Source organism: Trachinotus anak, unplaced genomic scaffold (genome assembly GCF_046630095.1).
Source record: "Trachinotus anak isolate AG129_WGS33_773 ecotype Australia unplaced genomic scaffold, CSIRO_AGI_Tana_v1 ptg000001l, whole genome shotgun sequence".
In the NCBI taxonomy this organism is placed as follows: Eukaryota; Metazoa; Chordata; class Actinopteri; order Carangiformes; family Carangidae; genus Trachinotus; species Trachinotus anak.
In genome coordinates this window covers 15260106-15284333 of record NW_027273852.1, presented here as the reverse complement: position 1 = coordinate 15284333, position 24228 = coordinate 15260106, and the positions used below count along the sequence as shown (strand labels likewise).

Here is a 24228-nt window from a genome sequence, read left to right as displayed (position 1 = left end):
TGTAAAGCTACTCGGCAAGCTGAAAAAGCCACGCAGCGCGCTGTTTTGTCCGTGGGACAGCAGCGACCGCACCAAAGCCCGACACCGATGCCAATAGCAATAGGAGAATGTCTAGCGCACGCTTTTCCCAGAAAGACAGCACGAAATCACAGAGTAGAGCACGCAGTTTTTCCATTATCTCAAAAGGCCACGCCCACTTCCATCATCAGTATCACGGGGGAGCGTCTTCAGTGAACGCACAGCTTCACAGCGTACGGGTAACGCTGCCACGTTCTGGACAAACTGCAAAAGTAACCTCCGAGCTCAAAGTCAAGACAATCCCACGTCACCTTCAGCTGGAAACCAGCACAACGCGCAGCATGTGGCCATCTTGAAAGGCTGTGGTTTTCCTTCAACATAATAATCAGGGGAGAGCGCGAACGCAGTCCCCCACTACCAGAAATTATGCAGTCGAGATTCCCACATTTGGGGAATTCGCAGGGGTCAGCACAACCGGAGTGCAATGGCTGAGCCTCGCCCTGGGTGAACCACCTTCTTGATCATGGTATCTCCCCTGCCAGGTAAGTATGAGTTGGAAGTGTCAGAGACAGGGGGCTCATTCCCAGGCACGGCGCCCTGGGTGACGGTGCTTAAAACGCATAATCCCAGAGTTCAGTGCCTTTAGCGTCAACTCAACTTTGACGCTGCACAAGTTGCAGGAAAAGTTGCAGACACTGCTGCAGTGTGGTATGTGGTACACATTTGTTTTGTTCCCTCGCTCACTTGTTCTGGCAAAACAAAGTAAGTAAACACTGCTGCAGTGTGGTATGCGGTAAGATTGCATGTAAAGCTACTCGGCAAGCTGAAAAAGCCACGCAGCGCGCTGTTTTGTCCGTGGGACAGCAGCGACCGCACCAAAGCCCGACACCGATGCCAATAGCAATAGGAGAATGTCTAGCGCACGCTTTTCCCAGAAAGACAGCACGAAATCACAGAGTAGAGCACGCAGTTTTTCCATCATCTCAAAAGGCCACGCCCACTTCCATCATCAGTATCACGGGGGAGCGTCTTCAGTGAACGCACAGCTTCACAGCGTACGGGAAACGCTGCCACGTTCTGGACAAACTGCAAAAGTAACCTCCGAGCTCAAAGTCAAGACAATCCCACGTCACCTTCAGCTGGAAACCAGCACAACGCGCAGCATGTGGCCATCTTGAAAGGCTGTGGTTTTCCTTCAACATAATAATCAGGGGAGAGCGCGAACGCAGTCCCCCACTACCAGAAATTATGCAGTCGAGATTCCCACATTTGGGGAACTCGCAGGGGTCAGCACAACCGGAGTGCAATGGCTGAGCCTCGCCCTGGGTGAACCACCTTCTTGATCATGGTATCTCCCCTGCCAGGTAAGTATGAGTTGGAAGTGTCAGAGACAGGGGGCTCATTCCCAGGCACGGCGCCCTGGGTGACGGTGCTTAAAACGCATAATCCCAGAGTTCAGTGCCTTTAGCGTCAACTCAACTTTGACGCTGCACAAGTTGCAGGAAAAGTTGCAGACACTGCTGCAGTGTGGTATGAGGTACACATTTGTTTTGTTCCCTCGCTCACTTGTTCTGGCAAAACAAAGTAAGTAAACACTGCTGCAGTGTGGTATGCGGTGAGATTGCATGTAAAGCTTCTCGGCAAGCTGAAAAAGCCACGCAGCGCGCTGTTTTGTCCGTGGGACAGCAGCGACCGCACCAAAGCCCGACACCGATGCCAATAGCAATAGGAGAATGTCTAGCGCACGCTTTTCCCAGAAAGACAGCACGAAATCACAGAGTAGAGCACGCAGTTTTTCCATTATCTCAAAAGGCCACGCCCACTTCCATCATCAGTATCACGGGGGAGCGTCTTCAGTGAACGCACAGCTTCACAGCGTACGGGTAACGCTGCCACGTTCTGGACAAACTGCAAAAGTAACCTCCGAGCTCAAAGTCAAGACAATCCCACGTCACCTTCAGCTGGAAACCAGCACAACGCGCAGCATGTGGCCATCTTGAAAGGCTGTGGTTTTCCTTCAACATAATAATCAGGGGAGAGCGCGAACGCAGTCCCCCACTACCAGAAATTATGCAGTCGAGATTCCCACATTTGGGGAATTCGCAGGGGTCAGCACAACCGGAGTGCAATGGCTGAGCCTCGCCCTGGGTGAACCACCTTCTTGATCATGGTATCTCCCCTGCCAGGTAAGTATGAGTTGGAAGTGTCAGAGACAGGGGGCTCATTCCCAGGCACGGCGCCCTGGGTGACGGTGCTTAAAACGCATAATCCCAGAGTTCAGTGCCTTTAGCGTCAACTCAACTTTGACGCTGCACAAGTTGCAGGAAAAGTTGCAGACACTGCTGCAGTGTGGTATGTGGTACACATTTGTTTTGTTCCCTCGCTCACTTGTTCTGGCAAAACAAAGTAAGTAAACACTGCTGCAGTGTGGTATGCGGTAAGATTGCATGTAAAGCTACTCGGCAAGCTGAAAAAGCCACGCAGCGCGCTGTTTTGTCCGTGGGACAGCAGCGACCGCACCAAAGCCCGACACCGATGCCAATAGCAATAGGAGAATGTCTAGCGCACGCTTTTCCCAGAAAGACAGCACGAAATCACAGAGTAGAGCACGCAGTTTTTCCATCATCTCAAAAGGCCACGCCCACTTCCATCATCAGTATCACGGGGGAGCGTCTTCAGTGAACGCACAGCTTCACAGCGTACGGGAAACGCTGCCACGTTCTGGACAAACTGCAAAAGTAACCTCCGAGCTCAAAGTCAAGACAATCCCACGTCACCTTCAGCTGGAAACCAGCACAACGCGCAGCATGTGGCCATCTTGAAAGGCTGTGGTTTTCCTTCAACATAATAATCAGGGGAGAGCGCGAACGCAGTCTCCCACTACCAGGAATTATGCAGTCGAGATTCCCACATTTGGGGAATTCGCAGGGGTCAGCACAACCGGAGTGCAATGGCTGAGCCTCGCCCTGGGTGAACCACCTTCTTGATCATGGTATCTCCCCTGCCAGGTAAGTATGAGTTGGAAGTGTCAGAGACAGGGGGCTCATTCCCAGGCACGGCGCCCTGGGTGACGGTGCTTAAAACGCATAATCCCAGAGTTCAGTGCCTTTAGCGTCAACTCAACTTTGACGCTGCACAAGTTGCAGGAAAAGTTGCAGACACTGCTGCAGTGTGGTATGTGGTACACATTTGTTTTGTTCCCTCGCTCACTTGTTCTGGCAAAACAAAGTAAGTAAACACTGCTGCAGTGTGGTATGCGGTAAGATTGCATGTAAAGCTACTCGGCAAGCTGAAAAAGCCACGCAGCGCGCTGTTTTGTCCGTGGGACAGCAGCGACCGCACCAAAGCCCGACACCGATGCCAATAGCAATAGGAGAATGTCTAGCGCACGCTTTTCCCAGAAAGACAGCACGAAATCACAGAGTAGAGCATGCAGTTTTTCCATTATCTCAAAAGGCCACGCCCACTTCCATCATCAGTATCACGGGGGAGCGTCTTCAGTGAACGCACAGCTTCACAGCGTACGGGAAACGCTGCCACGTTCTGGACAAACTGCAAAAGTAACCTCCGAGCTCAAAGTCAAGACAATCCCACGTCACCTTCAGCTGGAAACCAGCACAACGCGCAGCATGTGGCCATCTTGAAAGGCTGTGGTTTTCCTTCAACATAATAATCAGGGGAGAGCGCGAACGCAGTCCCCCACTACCAGAAATTATGCAGTCGAGATTCCCACATTTGGGGAATTCGCAGGGGTCAGCACAACCGGAGTGCAATGGCTGAGCCTCGCCCTGGGTGAACCACCTTCTTGATCATGGTATCTCCCCTGCCAGGTAAGTATGAGTTGGAAGTGTCAGAGACAGGGGGCTCATTCCCAGGCACGGCGCCCTGGGTGACGGTGCTTAAAACGCATAATCCCAGAGTTCAGTGCCTTTAGCGTCAACTCAACTTTGACGCTGCACAAGTTGCAGGAAAAGTTGCAGACACTGCTGCAGTGTGGTATGTGGTACACATTTGTTTTGTTCCCTCGCTCACTTGTTCTGGCAAAACAAAGTAAGTAAACACTGCTGCAGTGTGGTATGCGGTAAGATTGCATGTAAAGCTACTCGGCAAGCTGAAAAAGCCACGCAGCGCGCTGTTTTGTCCGTGGGACAGCAGCGACCGCACCAAAGCCCGACACCGATGCCAATAGCAATAGGAGAATGTCTAGCGCACGCTTTTCCCAGAAAGACAGCACGAAATCACAGAGTAGAGCACGCAGTTTTTCCATTATCTCAAAAGGCCACGCCCACTTCCATCATCAGTATCACGGGGGAGCGTCTTCAGTGAACGCACAGCTTCACAGCGTACGGGAAACGCTGCCACGTTCTGGACAAACTGCAAAAGTAACCTCCGAGCTCAAAGTCAAGACAATCCCACGTCACCTTCAGCTGGAAACCAGCACAACGCGCAGCATGTGGCCATCTTGAAAGGCTGTGGTTTTCCTTCAACATAATAATCAGGGGAGAGCGCGAACGCAGTCCCCCACTACCAGAAATTATGCAGTCGAGATTCCCACATTTGGGGAATTCGCAGGGGTCAGCACAACCGGAGTGCAATGGCTGAGCCTCGCCCTGGGTGAACCACCTTCTTGATCATGGTATCTCCCCTGCCAGGTAAGTATGAGTTGGAAGTGTCAGAGACAGGGGGCTCATTCCCAGGCACGGCGCCCTGGGTGACGGTGCTTAAAACGCATAATCCCAGAGTTCAGTGCCTTTAGCGTCAACTCAACTTTGACGCTGCACAAGTTGCAGGAAAAGTTGCAGACACTGCTGCAGTGTGGTATGTGGTACACATTTGTTTTGTTCCCTCGCTCACTTGTTCTGGCAAAACAAAGTAAGTAAACACTGCTGCAGTGTGGTATGCGGTAAGATTGCATGTAAAGCTACTCGGCAAGCTGAAAAAGCCACGCAGCGCGCTGTTTTGTCCGTGGGACAGCAGCGACCGCACCAAAGCCCGACACCAATGCCAATAGCAATAGGAGAATGTCTAGCGCACGCTTTTCCCAGAAAGACAGCACGAAATCACAGAGTAGAGCACGCAGTTTTTCCATTATCTCAAAAGGCCACGCCCACTTCCATCATCAGTATCACGGGGGAGCGTCTTCAGTGAACGCACAGCTTCACAGCGTACGGGAAACGCTGCCACGTTCTGGACAAACTGCAAAAGTAACCTCCGAGCTCAAAGTCAAGACAATCCCACGTCACCTTCAGCTGGAAACCAGCACAACGCGCAGCATGTGGCCATCTTGAAAGGCTGTGGTTTTCCTTCAACATAATAATCAGGGGAGAGCGCGAACGCAGTCCCCCACTACCAGAAATTATGCAGTCGAGATTCCCACATTTGGGGAATTCGCAGGGGTCAGCACAACCGGAGTGCAATGGCTGAGCCTCGCCCTGGGTGAACCACCTTCTTGATCATGGTATCTCCCCTGCCAGGTAAGTATGAGTTGGAAGTGTCAGAGACAGGGGGCTCATTCCCAGGCACGGCGCCCTGGGTGACGGTGCTTAAAACGCATAATCCCAGAGTTCAGTGCCTTTAGCGTCAACTCAACTTTGACGCTGCACAAGTTGCAGGAAAAGTTGCAGACACTGCTGCAGTGTGGTATGTGGTACACATTTGTTTTGTTCCCTCGCTCACTTGTTCTGGCAAAACAAAGTAAGTAAACACTGCTGCAGTGTGGTATGCGGTAAGATTGCATGTAAAGCTACTCGGCAAGCTGAAAAAGCCACGCAGCGCGCTGTTTTGTCCGTGGGACAGCAGCGACCGCACCAAAGCCCGACACCGATGCCAATAGCAATAGGAGAATGTCTAGCGCACGCTTTTCCCAGAAAGACAGCACGAAATCACAGAGTAGAGCATGCAGTTTTTCCATTATCTCAAAAGGCCACGCCCACTTCCATCATCAGTATCACGGGGGAGCGTCTTCAGTGAACGCACAGCTTCACAGCGTACGGGAAACGCTGCCACGTTCTGGACAAACTGCAAAAGTAACCTCCGAGCTCAAAGTCAAGACAATCCCACGTCACCTTCAGCTGGAAACCAGCACAACGCGCAGCATGTGGCCATCTTGAAAGGCTGTGGTTTTCCTTCAACATAATAATCAGGGGAGAGCGCGAACGCAGTCCCCCACTACCAGAAATTATGCAGTCGAGATTCCCACATTTGGGGAACTCGCAGGGGTCAGCACAACCGGAGTGCAATGGCTGAGCCTCGCCCTGGGTGAACCACCTTCTTGATCATGGTATCTCCCCTGCCAGGTAAGTATGAGTTGGAAGTGTCAGAGACAGGGGGCTCATTCCCAGGCACGGCGCCCTGGGTGACGGTGCTTAAAACGCATAATCCCAGAGTTCAGTGCCTTTAGCGTCAACTCAACTTTGACGCTGCACAAGTTGCAGGAAAAGTTGCAGACACTGCTGCAGTGTGGTATGAGGTACACATTTGTTTTGTTCCCTCGCTCACTTGTTCTGGCAAAACAAAGTAAGTAAACACTGCTGCAGTGTGGTATGCGGTGAGATTGCATGTAAAGCTTCTCGGCAAGCTGAAAAAGCCACGCAGCGCGCTGTTTTGTCCGTGGGACAGCAGCGACCGCACCAAAGCCCGACACCGATGCCAATAGCAATAGGAGAATGTCTAGCGCACGCTTTTCCCAGAAAGACAGCACGAAATCACAGAGTAGAGCACGCAGTTTTTCCATTATCTCAAAAGGCCACGCCCACTTCCATCATCAGTATCACGGGGGAGCGTCTTCAGTGAACGCACAGCTTCACAGCGTACGGGTAACGCTGCCACGTTCTGGACAAACTGCAAAAGTAACCTCCGAGCTCAAAGTCAAGACAATCCCACGTCACCTTCAGCTGGAAACCAGCACAACGCGCAGCATGTGGCCATCTTGAAAGGCTGTGGTTTTCCTTCAACATAATAATCAGGGGAGAGCGCGAACGCAGTCCCCCACTACCAGAAATTATGCAGTCGAGATTCCCACATTTGGGGAATTCGCAGGGGTCAGCACAACCGGAGTGCAATGGCTGAGCCTCGCCCTGGGTGAACCACCTTCTTGATCATGGTATCTCCCCTGCCAGGTAAGTATGAGTTGGAAGTGTCAGAGACAGGGGGCTCATTCCCAGGCACGGCGCCCTGGGTGACGGTGCTTAAAACGCATAATCCCAGAGTTCAGTGCCTTTAGCGTCAACTCAACTTTGACGCTGCACAAGTTGCAGGAAAAGTTGCAGACACTGCTGCAGTGTGGTATGTGGTACACATTTGTTTTGTTCCCTCGCTCACTTGTTCTGGCAAAACAAAGTAAGTAAACACTGCTGCAGTGTGGTATGCGGTAAGATTGCATGTAAAGCTACTCGGCAAGCTGAAAAAGCCACGCAGCGCGCTGTTTTGTCCGTGGGACAGCAGCGACCGCACCAAAGCCCGACACCGATGCCAATAGCAATAGGAGAATGTCTAGCGCACGCTTTTCCCAGAAAGACAGCACGAAATCACAGAGTAGAGCACGCAGTTTTTCCATCATCTCAAAAGGCCACGCCCACTTCCATCATCAGTATCACGGGGGAGCGTCTTCAGTGAACGCACAGCTTCACAGCGTACGGGAAACGCTGCCACGTTCTGGACAAACTGCAAAAGTAACCTCCGAGCTCAAAGTCAAGACAATCCCACGTCACCTTCAGCTGGAAACCAGCACAACGCGCAGCATGTGGCCATCTTGAAAGGCTGTGGTTTTCCTTCAACATAATAATCAGGGGAGAGCGCGAACGCAGTCTCCCACTACCAGGAATTATGCAGTCGAGATTCCCACATTTGGGGAATTCGCAGGGGTCAGCACAACCGGAGTGCAATGGCTGAGCCTCGCCCTGGGTGAACCACCTTCTTGATCATGGTATCTCCCCTGCCAGGTAAGTATGAGTTGGAAGTGTCAGAGACAGGGGGCTCATTCCCAGGCACGGCGCCCTGGGTGACGGTGCTTAAAACGCATAATCCCAGAGTTCAGTGCCTTTAGCGTCAACTCAACTTTGACGCTGCACAAGTTGCAGGAAAAGTTGCAGACACTGCTGCAGTGTGGTATGTGGTACACATTTGTTTTGTTCCCTCGCTCACTTGTTCTGGCAAAACAAAGTAAGTAAACACTGCTGCAGTGTGGTATGCGGTAAGATTGCATGTAAAGCTACTCGGCAAGCTGAAAAAGCCACGCAGCGCGCTGTTTTGTCCGTGGGACAGCAGCGACCGCACCAAAGCCCGACACCGATGCCAATAGCAATAGGAGAATGTCTAGCGCACGCTTTTCCCAGAAAGACAGCACGAAATCACAGAGTAGAGCATGCAGTTTTTCCATTATCTCAAAAGGCCACGCCCACTTCCATCATCAGTATCACGGGGGAGCGTCTTCAGTGAACGCACAGCTTCACAGCGTACGGGAAACGCTGCCACGTTCTGGACAAACTGCAAAAGTAACCTCCGAGCTCAAAGTCAAGACAATCCCACGTCACCTTCAGCTGGAAACCAGCACAACGCGCAGCATGTGGCCATCTTGAAAGGCTGTGGTTTTCCTTCAACATAATAATCAGGGGAGAGCGCGAACGCAGTCCCCCACTACCAGAAATTATGCAGTCGAGATTCCCACATTTGGGGAATTCGCAGGGGTCAGCACAACCGGAGTGCAATGGCTGAGCCTCGCCCTGGGTGAACCACCTTCTTGATCATGGTATCTCCCCTGCCAGGTAAGTATGAGTTGGAAGTGTCAGAGACAGGGGGCTCATTCCCAGGCACGGCGCCCTGGGTGACGGTGCTTAAAACGCATAATCCCAGAGTTCAGTGCCTTTAGCGTCAACTCAACTTTGACGCTGCACAAGTTGCAGGAAAAGTTGCAGACACTGCTGCAGTGTGGTATGTGGTACACATTTGTTTTGTTCCCTCGCTCACTTGTTCTGGCAAAACAAAGTAAGTAAACACTGCTGCAGTGTGGTATGCGGTAAGATTGCATGTAAAGCTACTCGGCAAGCTGAAAAAGCCACGCAGCGCGCTGTTTTGTCCGTGGGACAGCAGCGACCGCACCAAAGCCCGACACCGATGCCAATAGCAATAGGAGAATGTCTAGCGCACGCTTTTCCCAGAAAGACAGCACGAAATCACAGAGTAGAGCACGCAGTTTTTCCATTATCTCAAAAGGCCACGCCCACTTCCATCATCAGTATCACGGGGGAGCGTCTTCAGTGAACGCACAGCTTCACAGCGTACGGGAAACGCTGCCACGTTCTGGACAAACTGCAAAAGTAACCTCCGAGCTCAAAGTCAAGACAATCCCACGTCACCTTCAGCTGGAAACCAGCACAACGCGCAGCATGTGGCCATCTTGAAAGGCTGTGGTTTTCCTTCAACATAATAATCAGGGGAGAGCGCGAACGCAGTCCCCCACTACCAGAAATTATGCAGTCGAGATTCCCACATTTGGGGAATTCGCAGGGGTCAGCACAACCGGAGTGCAATGGCTGAGCCTCGCCCTGGGTGAACCACCTTCTTGATCATGGTATCTCCCCTGCCAGGTAAGTATGAGTTGGAAGTGTCAGAGACAGGGGGCTCATTCCCAGGCACGGCGCCCTGGGTGACGGTGCTTAAAACGCATAATCCCAGAGTTCAGTGCCTTTAGCGTCAACTCAACTTTGACGCTGCACAAGTTGCAGGAAAAGTTGCAGACACTGCTGCAGTGTGGTATGTGGTACACATTTGTTTTGTTCCCTCGCTCACTTGTTCTGGCAAAACAAAGTAAGTAAACACTGCTGCAGTGTGGTATGCGGTAAGATTGCATGTAAAGCTACTCGGCAAGCTGAAAAAGCCACGCAGCGCGCTGTTTTGTCCGTGGGACAGCAGCGACCGCACCAAAGCCCGACACCAATGCCAATAGCAATAGGAGAATGTCTAGCGCACGCTTTTCCCAGAAAGACAGCACGAAATCACAGAGTAGAGCACGCAGTTTTTCCATTATCTCAAAAGGCCACGCCCACTTCCATCATCAGTATCACGGGGGAGCGTCTTCAGTGAACGCACAGCTTCACAGCGTACGGGAAACGCTGCCACGTTCTGGACAAACTGCAAAAGTAACCTCCGAGCTCAAAGTCAAGACAATCCCACGTCACCTTCAGCTGGAAACCAGCACAACGCGCAGCATGTGGCCATCTTGAAAGGCTGTGGTTTTCCTTCAACATAATAATCAGGGGAGAGCGCGAACGCAGTCCCCCACTACCAGAAATTATGCAGTCGAGATTCCCACATTTGGGGAATTCGCAGGGGTCAGCACAACCGGAGTGCAATGGCTGAGCCTCGCCCTGGGTGAACCACCTTCTTGATCATGGTATCTCCCCTGCCAGGTAAGTATGAGTTGGAAGTGTCAGAGACAGGGGGCTCATTCCCAGGCACGGCGCCCTGGGTGACGGTGCTTAAAACGCATAATCCCAGAGTTCAGTGCCTTTAGCGTCAACTCAACTTTGACGCTGCACAAGTTGCAGGAAAAGTTGCAGACACTGCTGCAGTGTGGTATGTGGTACACATTTGTTTTGTTCCCTCGCTCACTTGTTCTGGCAAAACAAAGTAAGTAAACACTGCTGCAGTGTGGTATGCGGTAAGATTGCATGTAAAGCTACTCGGCAAGCTGAAAAAGCCACGCAGCGCGCTGTTTTGTCCGTGGGACAGCAGCGACCGCACCAAAGCCCGACACCGATGCCAATAGCAATAGGAGAATGTCTAGCGCACGCTTTTCCCAGAAAGACAGCACGAAATCACAGAGTAGAGCATGCAGTTTTTCCATTATCTCAAAAGGCCACGCCCACTTCCATCATCAGTATCACGGGGGAGCGTCTTCAGTGAATGCACAGCTTCACAGCGTACGGGAAACACTGCCACGTTCTGGACAAACTGCAAAAGTAACCTCCGAGCTCAAAGTCAAGACAATCCCACGTCACCTTCAGCTGGAAACCAGCACAACGCGCAGCATGTGGCCATCTTGAAAGGCTGTGGTTTTCCTTCAACATAATAATCAGGGGAGAGCGCGAACGCAGTCCCCCACTACCAGAAATTATGCAGTCGAGATTCCCACATTTGGGGAATTCGCAGGGGTCAGCACAACCGGAGTGCAATGGCTGAGCCTCGCCCTGGGTGAACCACCTTCTTGATCATGGTATCTCCCCTGCCAGGTAAGTATGAGTTGGAAGTGTCAGAGACAGGGGGCTCATTCCCAGGCACGGCGCCCTGGGTGACGGTGCTTAAAACGCATAATCCCAGAGTTCAGTGCCTTTAGCGTCAACTCAACTTTGACGCTGCACAAGTTGCAGGAAAAGTTGCAGACACTGCTGCAGTGTGGTATGTGGTACACATTTGTTTTGTTCCCTCGCTCACTTGTTCTGGCAAAACAAAGTAAGTAAACACTGCTGCAGTGTGGTATGCGGTAAGATTGCATGTAAAGCTACTCGGCAAGCTGAAAAAGCCACGCAGCGCGCTGTTTTGTCCGTGGGACAGCAGCGACCGCACCAAAGCCCGACACCGATGCCAATAGCAATAGGAGAATGTCTAGCGCACGCTTTTCCCAGAAAGACAGCACGAAATCACAGAGTAGAGCACGCAGTTTTTCCATCATCTCAAAAGGCCACGCCCACTTCCATCATCAGTATCACGGGGGAGCGTCTTCAGTGAACGCACAGCTTCACAGCGTACGGGAAACGCTGCCACGTTCTGGACAAACTGCAAAAGTAACCTCCGAGCTCAAAGTCAAGACAATCCCACGTCACCTTCAGCTGGAAACCAGCACAACGCGCAGCATGTGGCCATCTTGAAAGGCTGTGGTTTTCCTTCAACATAATAATCAGGGGAGAGCGCGAACGCAGTCCCCCACTACCAGAAATTATGCAGTCGAGATTCCCACATTTGGGGAATTCGCAGGGGTCAGCACAACCGGAGTGCAATGGCTGAGCCTCGTCCTGGGTGAACCACCTTCTTGATCATGGTATCTCCCCTGCCAGGTAAGTATGAGTTGGAAGTGTCAGAGACAGGGGGCTCATTCCCAGGCACGGCGCCCTGGGTGACGGTGCTTAAAACGCATAATCCCAGAGTTCAGTGCCTTTAGCGTCAACTCAACTTTGACGCTGCACAAGTTGCAGGAAAAGTTGCAGACACTGCTGCAGTGTGGTATGTGGTACACATTTGTTTTGTTCCCTCGCTCACTTGTTCTGGCAAAACAAAGTAAGTAAACACTGCTGCAGTGTGGTATGCGGTAAGATTGCATGTAAAGCTACTCGGCAAGCTGAAAAAGCCACGCAGCGCGCTGTTTTGTCCGTGGGACAGCAGCGACCGCACCAAAGCCCGACACTGATGCCAATAGCAATAGGAGAATGTCTAGCGCACGCTTTTCCCAGAAAGACAGCACGAAATCACAGAGTAGAGCACGCAGTTTTTCCATCATCTCAAAAGGCCACGCCCACTTCCATCATCAGTATCACGGGGGAGCGTCTTCAGTGAACGCACAGCTTCACAGCGTACGGGAAACGCTGCCACGTTCTGGACAAACTGCAAAAGTAACCTCCGAGCTCAAAGTCAAGACAATCCCACGTCACCTTCAGCTGGAAACCAGCACAACGCGCAGCATGTGGCCATCTTGAAAGGCTGTGGTTTTCCTTCAACATAATAATCAGGGGAGAGCGCGAACGCAGTCCCCCACTACCAGAAATTATGCAGTCGAGATTCCCACATTTGGGGAATTCGCAGGGGTCAGCACAACCGGAGTGCAATGGCTGAGCCTCGCCCTGGGTGAACCACCTTCTTGATCATGGTATCTCCCCTGCCAGGTAAGTATGAGTTGGAAGTGTCAGAGACAGGGGGCTCATTCCCAGGCACGGCGCCCTGGGTGACGGTGCTTAAAACGCATAATCCCAGAGTTCAGTGCCTTTAGCGTCAACTCAACTTTGACGCTGCACAAGTTGCAGGAAAAGTTGCAGACACTGCTGCAGTGTGGTATGTGGTACACATTTGTTTTGTTCCCTCGCTCACTTGTTCTGGCAAAACAAAGTAAGTAAACACTGCTGCAGTGTGGTATGCGGTAAGATTGCATGTAAAGCTACTCGGCAAGCTGAAAAAGCCACGCAGCGCGCTGTTTTGTCCGTGGGACAGCAGCGACCGCACCAAAGCCCGACACCGATGCCAATAGCAATAGGAGAATGTCTAGCGCACGCTTTTCCCAGAAAGACAGCACGAAATCACAGAGTAGAGCACGCAGTTTTTCCATCATCTCAAAAGGCCACGCCCACTTCCATCATCAGTATCACGGGGGAGCGTCTTCAGTGAACGCACAGCTTCACAGCGTACGGGAAACGCTGCCACGTTCTGGACAAACTGCAAAAGTAACCTCCGAGCTCAAAGTCAAGACAATCCCACGTCACCTTCAGCTGGAAACCAGCACAACGCGCAGCATGTGGCCATCTTGAAAGGCTGTGGTTTTCCTTCAACATAATAATCAGGGGAGAGCGCGAACGCAGTCCCCCACTACCAGAAATTATGCAGTCGAGATTCCCACATTTGGGGAATTCGCAGGGGTCAGCACAACCGGAGTGCAATGGCTGAGCCTCGCCCTGGGTGAACCACCTTCTTGATCATGGTATCTCCCCTGCCAGGTAAGTATGAGTTGGAAGTGTCAGAGACAGGGGGCTCATTCCCAGGCACGGCGCCCTGGGTGACGGTGCTTAAAACGCATAATCCCAGAGTTCAGTGCCTTTAGCGTCAACTCAACTTTGACGCTGCACAAGTTGCAGGAAAAGTTGCAGACACTGCTGCAGTGTGGTATGAGGTACACATTTGTTTTGTTCCCTCGCTCACTTGTTCTGGCAAAACAAAGTAAGTAAACACTGCTGCAGTGTGGTATGCGGTGAGATTGCATGTAAAGCTACTCGGCAAGCTGAAAAAGCCACGCAGCGCGCTGTTTTGTCCGTGGGACAGCAGCGACCGCACCAAAGCCCGACACCGATGCCAATAGCAATAGGAGAATGTCTAGCGCACGCTTTTCCCAGAAAGACAGCACGAAATCACAGAGTAGAGCACGCAGTTTTTCCATTATCTCAAAAGGCCACGCCCACTTCCATCATCAGTATCACGGGGGAGCGTCTTCAGTGAACGCACAGCTTCACAGCGTACGGGTAACGCTGCCACGTTCTGGACAAACTGCAAAAGTAACCTCCGAGCTCAAAGTCAAGACAATCCCACGTCACCTTCAGCTGGAAACCAGCACAACGCGCAGCATGTGGCCATCTTGAAAGGCTGTGGTTTTCCTTCAACATAATAATCAGGGGAGAGCGCGAACGCAGTCCCCCACTACCAGAAATTATGCAGTCGAGATTCCCACATTTGGGGAATTCGCAGGGGTCAGCACAACCGGAGTGCAATGGCTGAGCCTCGCCCTGGGTGAACCACCTTCTTGATCATGGTATCTCCCCTGCCAGGTAAGTATGAGTTGGAAGTGTCAGAGACAGGGGGCTCATTCCCAGGCACGGCGCCCTGGGTGACGGTGCTTAAAACGCATAATCCCAGAGTTCAGTGCCTTTAGCGTCAACTCAACTTTGACGCTGCACAAGTTGCAGGAAAAGTTGCAGACACTGCTGCAGTGTGGTATGTGGTACACATTTGTTTTGTTCCCTCGCTCACTTGTTCTGGCAAAACAAAGTAAGTAAACACTGCTGCAGTGTGGTATGCGGTAAGATTGCATGTAAAGCTACTCGGCAAGCTGAAAAAGCCACGCAGCGCGCTGTTTTGTCCGTGGGACAGCAGCGACCGCACCAAAGCCCGACACCGATGCCAATAGCAATAGGAGAATGTCTAGCGCACGCTTTTCCCAGAAAGACAGCACGAAATCACAGAGTAGAGCACGCAGTTTTTCCATCATCTCAAAAGGCCACGCCCACTTCCATCATCAGTATCACGGGGGAGCGTCTTCAGTGAACGCACAGCTTCACAGCGTACGGGAAACGCTGCCACGTTCTGGACAAACTGCAAAAGTAACCTCCGAGCTCAAAGTCAAGACAATCCCACGTCACCTTCAGCTGGAAACCAGCACAACGCGCAGCATGTGGCCATCTTGAAAGGCTGTGGTTTTCCTTCAACATAATAATCAGGGGAGAGCGCGAACGCAGTCCCCCACTACCAGAAATTATGCAGTCGAGATTCCCACATTTGGGGAACTCGCAGGGGTCAGCACAACCGGAGTGCAATGGCTGAGCCTCGCCCTGGGTGAACCACCTTCTTGATCATGGTATCTCCCCTGCCAGGTAAGTATGAGTTGGAAGTGTCAGAGACAGGGGGCTCATTCCCAGGCACGGCGCCCTGGGTGACGGTGCTTAAAACGCATAATCCCAGAGTTCAGTGCCTTTAGCGTCAACTCAACTTTGACGCTGCACAAGTTGCAGGAAAAGTTGCAGACACTGCTGCAGTGTGGTATGAGGTACACATTTGTTTTGTTCCCTCGCTCACTTGTTCTGGCAAAACAAAGTAAGTAAACACTGCTGCAGTGTGGTATGCGGTGAGATTGCATGTAAAGCTTCTCGGCAAGCTGAAAAAGCCACGCAGCGCGCTGTTTTGTCCGTGGGACAGCAGCGACCGCACCAAAGCCCGACACCGATGCCAATAGCAATAGGAGAATGTCTAGCGCACGCTTTTCCCAGAAAGACAGCACGAAATCACAGAGTAGAGCATGCAGTTTTTCCATTATCTCAAAAGGCCACGCCCACTTCCATCATCAGTATCACGGGGGAGCGTCTTCAGTGAACGCACAGCTTCACAGCGTACGGGAAACACTGCCACGTTCTGGACAAACTGCAAAAGTAACCTCCGAGCTCAAAGTCAAGACAATCCCACGTCACCTTCAGCTGGAAACCAGCACAACGCGCAGCATGTGGCCATCTTGAAAGGCTGTGGTTTTCCTTCAACATAATAATCAGGGGAGAGCGCGAACGCAGTCCCCCACTACCAGAAATTATGCAGTCGAGATTCCCACATTTGGGGAATTCGCAGGGGTCAGCACAACCGGAGTGCAATGGCTGAGCCTCGCCCTGGGTGAACCACCTTCTTGATCATGGTATCTCCCCTGCCAGGTAAGTATGAGTTGGAAGTGTCAGAGACAGGGGGCTCATTCCCAGGCACGGCGCCCTGGGTGACGGTGCTTAAAACGCATAATCCCAGAGTTCAGTGCCTTTAGCGTCAACTCAACTTTGACGCTGCACAAGTTGCAGGAAAAGTTGCAGACACTGCTGCAGTGTGGTATGTGGTACACATTTGTTTTGTTCCCTCGCTCACTTGTTCTGGCAAAACAAAGTAAGTAAACACTGCTGCAGTGTGGTATGCGGTAAGATTGCATGTAAAGCTACTCGGCAAGCTGAAAAAGCCACGCAGCGCGCTGTTTTGTCCGTGGGACAGCAGCGACCGCACCAAAGCCCGACACCGATGCCAATAGCAATAGGAGAATGTCTAGCGCACGCTTTTCCCAGAAAGACAGCACGAAATCACAGAGTAGAGCACGCAGTTTTTCCATCATCTCAAAAGGCCACGCCCACTTCCATCATCAGTATCACGGGGGAGCGTCTTCAGTGAACGCACAGCTTCACAGCGTACGGGAAACGCTGCCACGTTCTGGACAAACTGCAAAAGTAACCTCCGAGCTCAAAGTCAAGACAATCCCACGTCACCTTCAGCTGGAAACCAGCACAACGCGCAGCATGTGGCCATCTTGAAAGGCTGTGGTTTTCCTTCAACATAATAATCAGGGGAGAGCGCGAACGCAGTCCCCCACTACCAGAAATTATGCAGTCGAGATTCCCACATTTGGGGAATTCGCAGGGGTCAGCACAACCGGAGTGCAATGGCTGAGCCTCGCCCTGGGTGAACCACCTTCTTGATCATGGTATCTCCCCTGCCAGGTAAGTATGAGTTGGAAGTGTCAGAGACAGGGGGCTCATTCCCAGGCACGGCGCCCTGGGTGACGGTGCTTAAAACGCATAATCCCAGAGTTCAGTGCCTTTAGCGTCAACTCAACTTTGACGCTGCACAAGTTGCAGGAAAAGTTGCAGACACTGCTGCAGTGTGGTATGTGGTACACATTTGTTTTGTTCCCTCGCTCACTTGTTCTGGCAAAACAAAGTAAGTAAACACTGCTGCAGTGTGGTATGCGGTAAGATTGCATGTAAAGCTACTCGGCAAGCTGAAAAAGCCACGCAGCGCGCTGTTTTGTCCGTGGGACAGCAGCGACCGCACCAAAGCCCGACACTGATGCCAATAGCAATAGGAGAATGTCTAGCGCACGCTTTTCCCAGAAAGACAGCACGAAATCACAGAGTAGAGCACGCAGTTTTTCCATCATCTCAAAAGGCCACGCCCACTTCCATCATCAGTATCACGGGGGAGCGTCTTCAGTGAACGCACAGCTTCACAGCGTACGGGAAACGCTGCCACGTTCTGGACAAACTGCAAAAGTAACCTCCGAGCTCAAAGTCAAGACAATCCCACGTCACCTTCAGCTGGAAACCAGCACAACGCGCAGCATGTGGCCATCTTGAAAGGCTGTGGTTTTCCTTCAACATAATAATCAGGGGAGAGCGCGAACGCAGTCCCCCACTACCAGAAATTATGCAGTCGAGATTCCCACATTTGGGGAATTCGCAGGGGTCAGCACAACCGGAGTGCAATGGCTGAGCCTCGCCCTGGGTGAACCACCTTCTTGATCATGGTATCTCCCCTGCCAGGTAAGTATGAGTTGGAAGTGTCAGAGACAGGGGGCTCATTCCCAGGCACGGCGCCCTGGGTGACGGTGCTTAAAACGCATAATCCCAGAGTTCAGTGCCTTTAGCGTCAACTCAACTTTGACGCTGCACAAGTTGCAGGAAAAGTTGCAGACACTGCTGCAGTGTGGTATGTGGTACACATTTGTTTTGTTCCCTCGCTCACTTGTTCTGGCAAAACAAAGTAAGTAAACACTGCTGCAGTGTGGTATGCGGTAAGATTGCATGTAAAGCTACTCGGCAAGCTGAAAAAGCCACGCAGCGCGCTGTTTTGTCCGTGGGACAGCAGCGACCGCACCAAAGCCCGACACCGATGCCAATAGCAATAGGAGAATGTCTAGCGCACGCTTTTCCCAGAAAGACAGCACGAAATCACAGAGTAGAGCATGCAGTTTTTCCATTATCTCAAAAGGCCACGCCCACTTCCATCATCAGTATCACGGGGGAGCGTCTTCAGTGAACGCACAGCTTCACAGCGTACGGGAAACACTGCCACGTTCTGGACAAACTGCAAAAGTAACCTCCGAGCTCAAAGTCAAGACAATCCCACGTCACCTTCAGCTGGAAACCAGCACAACGCGCAGCATGTGGCCATCTTGAAAGGCTGTGGTTTTCCTTCAACATAATAATCAGGGGAGAGCGCGAACGCAGTCCCCCACTACCAGAAATTATGCAGTCGAGATTCCCACATTTGGGGAATTCGCAGGGGTCAGCACAACCGGAGTGCAATGGCTGAGCCTCGCCCTGGGTGAACCACCTTCTTGATCATGGTATCTCCCCTGCCAGGTAAGTATGAGTTGGAAGTGTCAGAGACAGGGGGCTCATTCCCAGGCACGGCGCCCTGGGTGACGGTGCTTAAAACGCATAATCCCAGAGTTCAGTGCCTTTAGCGTCAACTCAACTTTGACGCTGCACAAGTTGCAGGAAAAGTTGCAGACACTGCTGCAGTGTGGTATGTGGTACACATTTGTTTTGTTCCCTCGCTCACTTGTTCTGGCAAAACAAAGTAAGTAAACACTGCTGCAGTGTGGTATGCGGTAAGATTGCATGTAAAGCTACTCGGCAAGCTGAAAAAGCCACGCAGCGCGCTGTTTTGTCCGTGGGACAGCAGCGACCGCACCAAAGCCCGACACCGATGCCAATAGCAATAGGAGAATGTCTAGCGCACGCTTTTCCCAGAAAGACAGCACGAAATCACAGAGTAGAGCACGCAGTTTTTCCATCATCTCAAAAGGCCACGCCCACTTCCATCATCAGTATCACGGGGGAGCGTCTTCAGTGAACGCACAGCTTCACAGCGTACGGGAAACGCTGCCACGTTCTGGACAAACTGCAAAAGTAACCTCCGAGCTCAAAGTCAAGACAATCCCACGTCACCTTCAGCTGGAAACCAGCACAACGCGCAGCATGTGGCCATCTTGAAAGGCTGTGGTTTTCCTTCAACATAATAATCAGGGGAGAGCGCGAACGCAGTCCCCCACTACCAGAAATTATGCAGTCGAGATTCCCACATTTGGGGAATTCGCAGGGGTCAGCACAACCGGAGTGCAATGGCTGAGCCTCGCCCTGGGTGAACCACCTTCTTGATCATGGTATCTCCCCTGCCAGGTAAGTATGAGTTGGAAGTGTCAGAGACAGGGGGCTCATTCCCAGGCACGGCGCCCTGGGTGACGGTGCTTAAAACGCATAATCCCAGAGTTCAGTGCCTTTAGCGTCAACTCAACTTTGACGCTGCACAAGTTGCAGGAAAAGTTGCAGACACTGCTGCAGTGTGGTATGTGGTACACATTTGTTTTGTTCCCTCGCTCACTTGTTCTGGCAAAACAAAGTAAGTAAACACTGCTGCAGTGTGGTATGCGGTAAGATTGCATGTAAAGCTACTCGGCAAGCTGAAAAAGCCACGCAGCGCGCTGTTTTGTCCGTGGGACAGCAGCGACCGCACCAAAGCCCGACACCGATGCCAATAGCAATAGGAGAATGTCTAGCGCACGCTTTTCCCAGAAAGACAGCACGAAATCACAGAGTAGAGCACGCAGTTTTTCCATCATCTCAAAAGGCCACGCCCACTTCCATCATCAGTATCACGGGGGAGCGTCTTCAGTGAACGCACAGCTTCACAGCGTACGGGAAACGCTGCCACGTTCTGGACAAACTGCAAAAGTAACCTCCGAGCTCAAAGTCAAGACCATCCCACGTCACCTTCAGCTGGAAACCAGCACAACGCGCAGCATGTGGCCATCTTGAAAGGCTGTGGTTTTCCTTCAACATAATAATCAGGGGAGAGCGCGAACGCAGTCCCCCACTACCAGGAATTATGCAGTCGAGATTCCCACATTTGGGGAATTCGCAGGGGTCAGCACAACCGGAGTGCAATGGCTGAGTCTCGCCCTGGGTGAACCACCTTCTTGATCATGGTATCTCCCCTGCCAGGTAAGTATGAGTTGGAAGTGTCAGAGACAGGGGGCTCATTCCCAGGCACGGCGCCCTGGGTGACGGTGCTTAAAACGCATAATCCCAGAGTTCAGTGCCTTTAGCGTCAACTCAACTTTGACGCTGCACAAGTTGCAGGAAAAGTTGCAGACACTGCTGCAGTGTGGTATGTGGTACACATTTGTTTTGTTCCCTCGCTCACTTGTTCTGGCAAAACAAAGTAAGTAAACACTGCTGCAGTGTGGTATGCGGTAAGATTGCATGTAAAGCTACTCGGCAAGCTGAAAAAGCCACGCAGCGTGCTGTTTTGTCCGTGGGACAGCAGCGACCGCACCAAAGCCCGACACCGATGCCAATAGCAATAGGAGAATGTCTAGCGCACGCTTTTCCCAGAAAGACAGCACGAAATCACAGAGTAGAGCACGCAGTTTTTCCATTATCTCAAAAGGCCACGCCCACTTCCATCATCAGTATCACGGGGGAGCGTCTTCAGTGAACGCACAGCTTCACAGCGTACGGGAAACGCTGCCACGTTCTGGACAAACTGCAAAAGTAACCTCCGAGCTCAAAGTCAAGACAATCCCACGTCACCTTCAGCTGGAAACCAGCACAACGCGCAGCATGTGGCCATCTTGAAAGGCTGTGGTTTTCCTTCAACATAATAATCAGGGGAGAGCGCGAAAGCAGTCCCCCACTACCAGAAATTATGCAGTCGAGATTCCCACATTTGGGGAATTCGCAGGGGTCAGCACAACCGGAGTGCAATGGCTGAGCCTCGCCCTGGGTGAACCACCTTCTTGATCATGGTATCTCCCCTGCCAGGTAAGTATGAGTTGGAAGTGTCAGAGACAGGGGGCTCATTCCCAGGCACGGCGCCCTGGGTGACGGTGCTTAAAACGCATAATCCCAGAGTTCAGTGCCTTTAGCGTCAACTCAACTTTGACGCTGCACAAGTTGCAGGAAAAGTTGCAGACACTGCTGCAGTGTGGTATGTGGTACACATTTGTTTTGTTCCCTCGCTCACTTGTTCTGGCAAAACAAAGTAAGTAAACACTGCTGCAGTGTGGTATGCGGTAAGATTGCATGTAAAGCTACTCGGCAAGCTGAAAAAGCCACGCAGCGCGCTGTTTTGTCCGTGGGACAGCAGCGACCGCACCAAAGCCCAACACCGATGCCAATAGCAATAGGAGAATGTCTAGCGCACGCTTTTCCCAGAAAGACAGCACGAAATCACAGAGTAGAGCATGCAGTTTTTCCATCATCTCAAAAGGCCACGCCCACTTCCATCATCAGTATCACGGGGGAGCGTCTTCAGTGAACGCACAGCTTCACAGCGTACGGGAAACGCTGCCACGTTCTGGACAAACTGCAAAAGTAACCTCCGAGCTCAAAGTCAAGACAATCCCACGTCACCTTCAGCTGGAAACCAGCACAACGCGCAGCATGTGGCCATCTTGAAAGGCTGTGGTTTTCCTTCAACATAATAATCAGGGGAGAGCGCGAACGCAGTCCCCCACTACCAGAAATTATGCAGTCGAGATTCCCACATTTGGGGAATTCGCAGGGGTCAGCACAACCGGAGTGCAATGGCTGAGCCTCGCCCTGGGTGAACCACCTTCTTGATCATGGTATCTCCCCTGCCAGGTAAGTATGAGTTGGAAGTGTCAGAGACAGGGGGCTCATTCCCAGGCACGGCGCCCTGGGTGACGGTGCTTAAAACGCATAATCCCAGAGTTCAGTGCCTTTAGCGTCAACTCAACTTTGACGCTGCACAAGTTGCAGGAAAAGTTGCAGACACTGCTGCAGTGTGGTATGTGGTACACATTTGTTTTGTTCCCTCGCTCACTTGTTCTGGCAAAACAAAGTAAGTAAACACTGCTGCAGTGTGGTATGCGGTAAGATTGCATGTAAAGCTACTCGGCAAGCTGAAAAAGCCACGCAGCGCGCTGTTTTGTCCGTGGGACAGCAGTGACCGCACCAAAGCCCGACACCGATGCCAATAGCAATAGGAGAATGTCTAGCGCACGCTTTTCCCAGAAAGACAGCACGAAATCACAGAGTAGAGCACGCAGTTTTTCCATCATCTCAAAAGGCCACGCCCACTTCCATCATCAGTATCACGGGGGAGCGTCTTCAGTGAACGCACAGCTTCACAGCGTACGGGAAACGCTGCCACGTTCTGGACAAACTGCAAAAGTAACCTCCGAGCTCAAAGTCAAGACAATCCCACGTCACCTTCAGCTGGAAACCAGCACAACGCGCAGCATGTGGCCATCTTGAAAGGCTGTGGTTTTCCTTCAACATAATAATCAGGGGAGAGCGCGAACGCAGTCCCCCACTACCAGAAATTATGCAGTCGAGATTCCCACATTTGGGGAATTCGCAGGGGTCAGCACAACCGGAGTGCAATGGCTGAGCCTCGCCCTGGGTGAACCACCTTCTTGATCATGGTATCTCCCCTGCCAGGTAAGTATGAGTTGGAAGTGTCAGAGACAGGGGGCTCATTCCCAGGCACGGCGCCCTGGGTGACGGTGCTTAAAACGCATAATCCCAGAGTTCAGTGCCTTTAGCGTCAACTCAACTTTGACGCTGCACAAGTTGCAGGAAAAGTTGCAGACACTGCTGCAGTGTGGTATGTGGTACACATTTGTTTTGTTCCCTCGCTCACTTGTTCTGGCAAAACAAAGTAAGTAAACACTGCTGCAGTGTGGTATGCGGTAAGATTGCATGTAAAGCTACTCGGCAAGCTGAAAAAGCCACGCAGCGCGCTGTTTTGTCCGTGGGACAGCAGCGACCGCACCAAAGCCCAACACCGATGCCAATAGCAATAGGAGAATGTCTAGCGCACGCTTTTCCCAGAAAGACAGCACGAAATCACAGAGTAGAGCATGCAGTTTTTCCATTATCTCAAAAGGCCACGCCCACTTCCATCATCAGTATCACGGGGGAGCGTCTTCAGTGAACGCACAGCTTCACAGCGTACGGGAAACGCTGCCACGTTCTGGACAAACTGCAAAAGTAACCTCCGAGCTCAAAGTCAAGACAATCCCACGTCACCTTCAGCTGGAAACCAGCACAACGCGCAGCATGTGGCCATCTTGAAAGGCTGTGGTTTTCCTTCAACATAATAATCAGGGGAGAGCGCGAACGCAGTCCCCCACTACCAGAAATTATGCAGTCGAGATTCCCACATTTGGGGAATTCGCAAGGGTCAGCACAACCGGAGTGCAATGGCTGAGCCTCGCCCTGGGTGAACCACCTTCTTGATCATGGTATCTCCCCTGCCAGGTAAGTATGAGTTGGAAGTGTCAGAGACAGGGGGCTCATTCCCAGGCACGGCGCCCTGGGTGACGGTGCTTAAAACGCATAATCCCAGAGTTCAGTGCCTTTAGCGTCAACTCAACTTTGACGCTGCACAAGTTGCAGGAAAAGTTGCAGACACTGCTGCAGTGTGGTATGTGGTACACATTTGTTTTGTTCCCTCGCTCACTTGTTCTGGCAAAACAAAGTAAGTAAACACTGCTGCAGTGTGGTATGCGGTAAGATTGCATGTAAAGCTACTCGGCAAGCTGAAAAAGCCACGCAGCGCGCTGTTTTGTCCGTGGGACAGCAGCGACCGCACCAAAGCCCGACACCGATGCCAATAGCAATAGGAGAATGTCTAGCGCACGCTTTTCCCAGAAAGACAGCACGAAATCACAGAGTAGAGCACGCAGTTTTTCCATCATCTCAAAAGGCCACGCCCACTTCCATCATCAGTATCACGGGGGAGCGTCTTCAGTGAACGCACAGCTTCACAGCGTACGGGAAACGCTGCCACGTTCTGGACAAACTGCAAAAGTAACCTCCGAGCTCAAAGTCAAGACAATCCCACGTCACCTTCAGCTGGAAACCAGCACAACGCGCAGCATGTGGCCATCTTGAAAGGCTGTGGTTTTCC

At 51.8% G+C, this 24228-nt stretch overlaps 29 non-coding genes across 29 annotated transcripts; all 29 read right to left on the bottom strand.

Moving 5' to 3' along the window:
• Window positions 1-404: 404 nt before the first annotated feature.
• On the bottom strand, window positions 405-568 carry LOC139625558 (U1 spliceosomal RNA). Its single transcript, XR_011691921.1, has one exon. It is a non-coding gene; the product is annotated as a U1 spliceosomal RNA (small nuclear RNA).
• A 658-nt stretch (window positions 569-1226) lies between these two features.
• LOC139626443 (U1 spliceosomal RNA) lies at window positions 1227-1390 on the bottom strand. Its single transcript, XR_011692279.1, has one exon. It is a non-coding gene; the product is annotated as a U1 spliceosomal RNA (small nuclear RNA).
• A 658-nt stretch (window positions 1391-2048) lies between these two features.
• LOC139626958 (U1 spliceosomal RNA) lies at window positions 2049-2212 on the bottom strand. The gene has a single exon (XR_011692473.1). It is a non-coding gene; the product is annotated as a U1 spliceosomal RNA (small nuclear RNA).
• A 658-nt stretch (window positions 2213-2870) lies between these two features.
• On the bottom strand, window positions 2871-3034 carry LOC139626725 (U1 spliceosomal RNA). Its single transcript, XR_011692394.1, has one exon. It is a non-coding gene; the product is annotated as a U1 spliceosomal RNA (small nuclear RNA).
• A 658-nt stretch (window positions 3035-3692) lies between these two features.
• LOC139626956 (U1 spliceosomal RNA) lies at window positions 3693-3856 on the bottom strand. Its single transcript, XR_011692472.1, has one exon. It is a non-coding gene; the product is annotated as a U1 spliceosomal RNA (small nuclear RNA).
• A 658-nt stretch (window positions 3857-4514) lies between these two features.
• LOC139626952 (U1 spliceosomal RNA) lies at window positions 4515-4678 on the bottom strand. Its single transcript, XR_011692471.1, has one exon. It is a non-coding gene; the product is annotated as a U1 spliceosomal RNA (small nuclear RNA).
• Window positions 4679-5336: 658 nt separating this feature from the next.
• LOC139626947 (U1 spliceosomal RNA) lies at window positions 5337-5500 on the bottom strand. The gene has a single exon (XR_011692470.1). It is a non-coding gene; the product is annotated as a U1 spliceosomal RNA (small nuclear RNA).
• A 658-nt stretch (window positions 5501-6158) lies between these two features.
• Window positions 6159-6322, bottom strand: LOC139626437 (U1 spliceosomal RNA). Its single transcript, XR_011692275.1, has one exon. It is a non-coding gene; the product is annotated as a U1 spliceosomal RNA (small nuclear RNA).
• A 658-nt stretch (window positions 6323-6980) lies between these two features.
• Window positions 6981-7144, bottom strand: LOC139626942 (U1 spliceosomal RNA). Its single transcript, XR_011692468.1, has one exon. It is a non-coding gene; the product is annotated as a U1 spliceosomal RNA (small nuclear RNA).
• A 658-nt stretch (window positions 7145-7802) lies between these two features.
• On the bottom strand, window positions 7803-7966 carry LOC139626723 (U1 spliceosomal RNA). Its single transcript, XR_011692393.1, has one exon. It is a non-coding gene; the product is annotated as a U1 spliceosomal RNA (small nuclear RNA).
• Window positions 7967-8624: 658 nt separating this feature from the next.
• On the bottom strand, window positions 8625-8788 carry LOC139626934 (U1 spliceosomal RNA). Its single transcript, XR_011692464.1, has one exon. It is a non-coding gene; the product is annotated as a U1 spliceosomal RNA (small nuclear RNA).
• Window positions 8789-9446: 658 nt separating this feature from the next.
• LOC139626926 (U1 spliceosomal RNA) lies at window positions 9447-9610 on the bottom strand. Its single transcript, XR_011692463.1, has one exon. It is a non-coding gene; the product is annotated as a U1 spliceosomal RNA (small nuclear RNA).
• A 658-nt stretch (window positions 9611-10268) lies between these two features.
• Window positions 10269-10432, bottom strand: LOC139626919 (U1 spliceosomal RNA). Its single transcript, XR_011692462.1, has one exon. It is a non-coding gene; the product is annotated as a U1 spliceosomal RNA (small nuclear RNA).
• A 658-nt stretch (window positions 10433-11090) lies between these two features.
• LOC139626913 (U1 spliceosomal RNA) lies at window positions 11091-11254 on the bottom strand. Its single transcript, XR_011692458.1, has one exon. It is a non-coding gene; the product is annotated as a U1 spliceosomal RNA (small nuclear RNA).
• A 658-nt stretch (window positions 11255-11912) lies between these two features.
• LOC139626592 (U1 spliceosomal RNA) lies at window positions 11913-12076 on the bottom strand. The gene has a single exon (XR_011692349.1). It is a non-coding gene; the product is annotated as a U1 spliceosomal RNA (small nuclear RNA).
• A 658-nt stretch (window positions 12077-12734) lies between these two features.
• Window positions 12735-12898, bottom strand: LOC139626908 (U1 spliceosomal RNA). The gene has a single exon (XR_011692457.1). It is a non-coding gene; the product is annotated as a U1 spliceosomal RNA (small nuclear RNA).
• Window positions 12899-13556: 658 nt separating this feature from the next.
• LOC139626904 (U1 spliceosomal RNA) lies at window positions 13557-13720 on the bottom strand. The gene has a single exon (XR_011692456.1). It is a non-coding gene; the product is annotated as a U1 spliceosomal RNA (small nuclear RNA).
• A 658-nt stretch (window positions 13721-14378) lies between these two features.
• On the bottom strand, window positions 14379-14542 carry LOC139626898 (U1 spliceosomal RNA). The gene has a single exon (XR_011692454.1). It is a non-coding gene; the product is annotated as a U1 spliceosomal RNA (small nuclear RNA).
• Window positions 14543-15200: 658 nt separating this feature from the next.
• On the bottom strand, window positions 15201-15364 carry LOC139626432 (U1 spliceosomal RNA). The gene has a single exon (XR_011692274.1). It is a non-coding gene; the product is annotated as a U1 spliceosomal RNA (small nuclear RNA).
• Window positions 15365-16022: 658 nt separating this feature from the next.
• On the bottom strand, window positions 16023-16186 carry LOC139626893 (U1 spliceosomal RNA). Its single transcript, XR_011692453.1, has one exon. It is a non-coding gene; the product is annotated as a U1 spliceosomal RNA (small nuclear RNA).
• Window positions 16187-16844: 658 nt separating this feature from the next.
• LOC139626890 (U1 spliceosomal RNA) lies at window positions 16845-17008 on the bottom strand. The gene has a single exon (XR_011692452.1). It is a non-coding gene; the product is annotated as a U1 spliceosomal RNA (small nuclear RNA).
• Window positions 17009-17666: 658 nt separating this feature from the next.
• Window positions 17667-17830, bottom strand: LOC139626884 (U1 spliceosomal RNA). Its single transcript, XR_011692451.1, has one exon. It is a non-coding gene; the product is annotated as a U1 spliceosomal RNA (small nuclear RNA).
• Window positions 17831-18488: 658 nt separating this feature from the next.
• On the bottom strand, window positions 18489-18652 carry LOC139626872 (U1 spliceosomal RNA). Its single transcript, XR_011692447.1, has one exon. It is a non-coding gene; the product is annotated as a U1 spliceosomal RNA (small nuclear RNA).
• A 658-nt stretch (window positions 18653-19310) lies between these two features.
• On the bottom strand, window positions 19311-19474 carry LOC139626869 (U1 spliceosomal RNA). Its single transcript, XR_011692446.1, has one exon. It is a non-coding gene; the product is annotated as a U1 spliceosomal RNA (small nuclear RNA).
• Window positions 19475-20132: 658 nt separating this feature from the next.
• LOC139626715 (U1 spliceosomal RNA) lies at window positions 20133-20296 on the bottom strand. Its single transcript, XR_011692391.1, has one exon. It is a non-coding gene; the product is annotated as a U1 spliceosomal RNA (small nuclear RNA).
• A 658-nt stretch (window positions 20297-20954) lies between these two features.
• On the bottom strand, window positions 20955-21118 carry LOC139626636 (U1 spliceosomal RNA). Its single transcript, XR_011692366.1, has one exon. It is a non-coding gene; the product is annotated as a U1 spliceosomal RNA (small nuclear RNA).
• Window positions 21119-21776: 658 nt separating this feature from the next.
• LOC139626864 (U1 spliceosomal RNA) lies at window positions 21777-21940 on the bottom strand. The gene has a single exon (XR_011692445.1). It is a non-coding gene; the product is annotated as a U1 spliceosomal RNA (small nuclear RNA).
• A 658-nt stretch (window positions 21941-22598) lies between these two features.
• LOC139626858 (U1 spliceosomal RNA) lies at window positions 22599-22762 on the bottom strand. The gene has a single exon (XR_011692443.1). It is a non-coding gene; the product is annotated as a U1 spliceosomal RNA (small nuclear RNA).
• A 658-nt stretch (window positions 22763-23420) lies between these two features.
• Window positions 23421-23584, bottom strand: LOC139626502 (U1 spliceosomal RNA). The gene has a single exon (XR_011692320.1). It is a non-coding gene; the product is annotated as a U1 spliceosomal RNA (small nuclear RNA).
• Window positions 23585-24228: the final 644 nt, after the last annotated feature.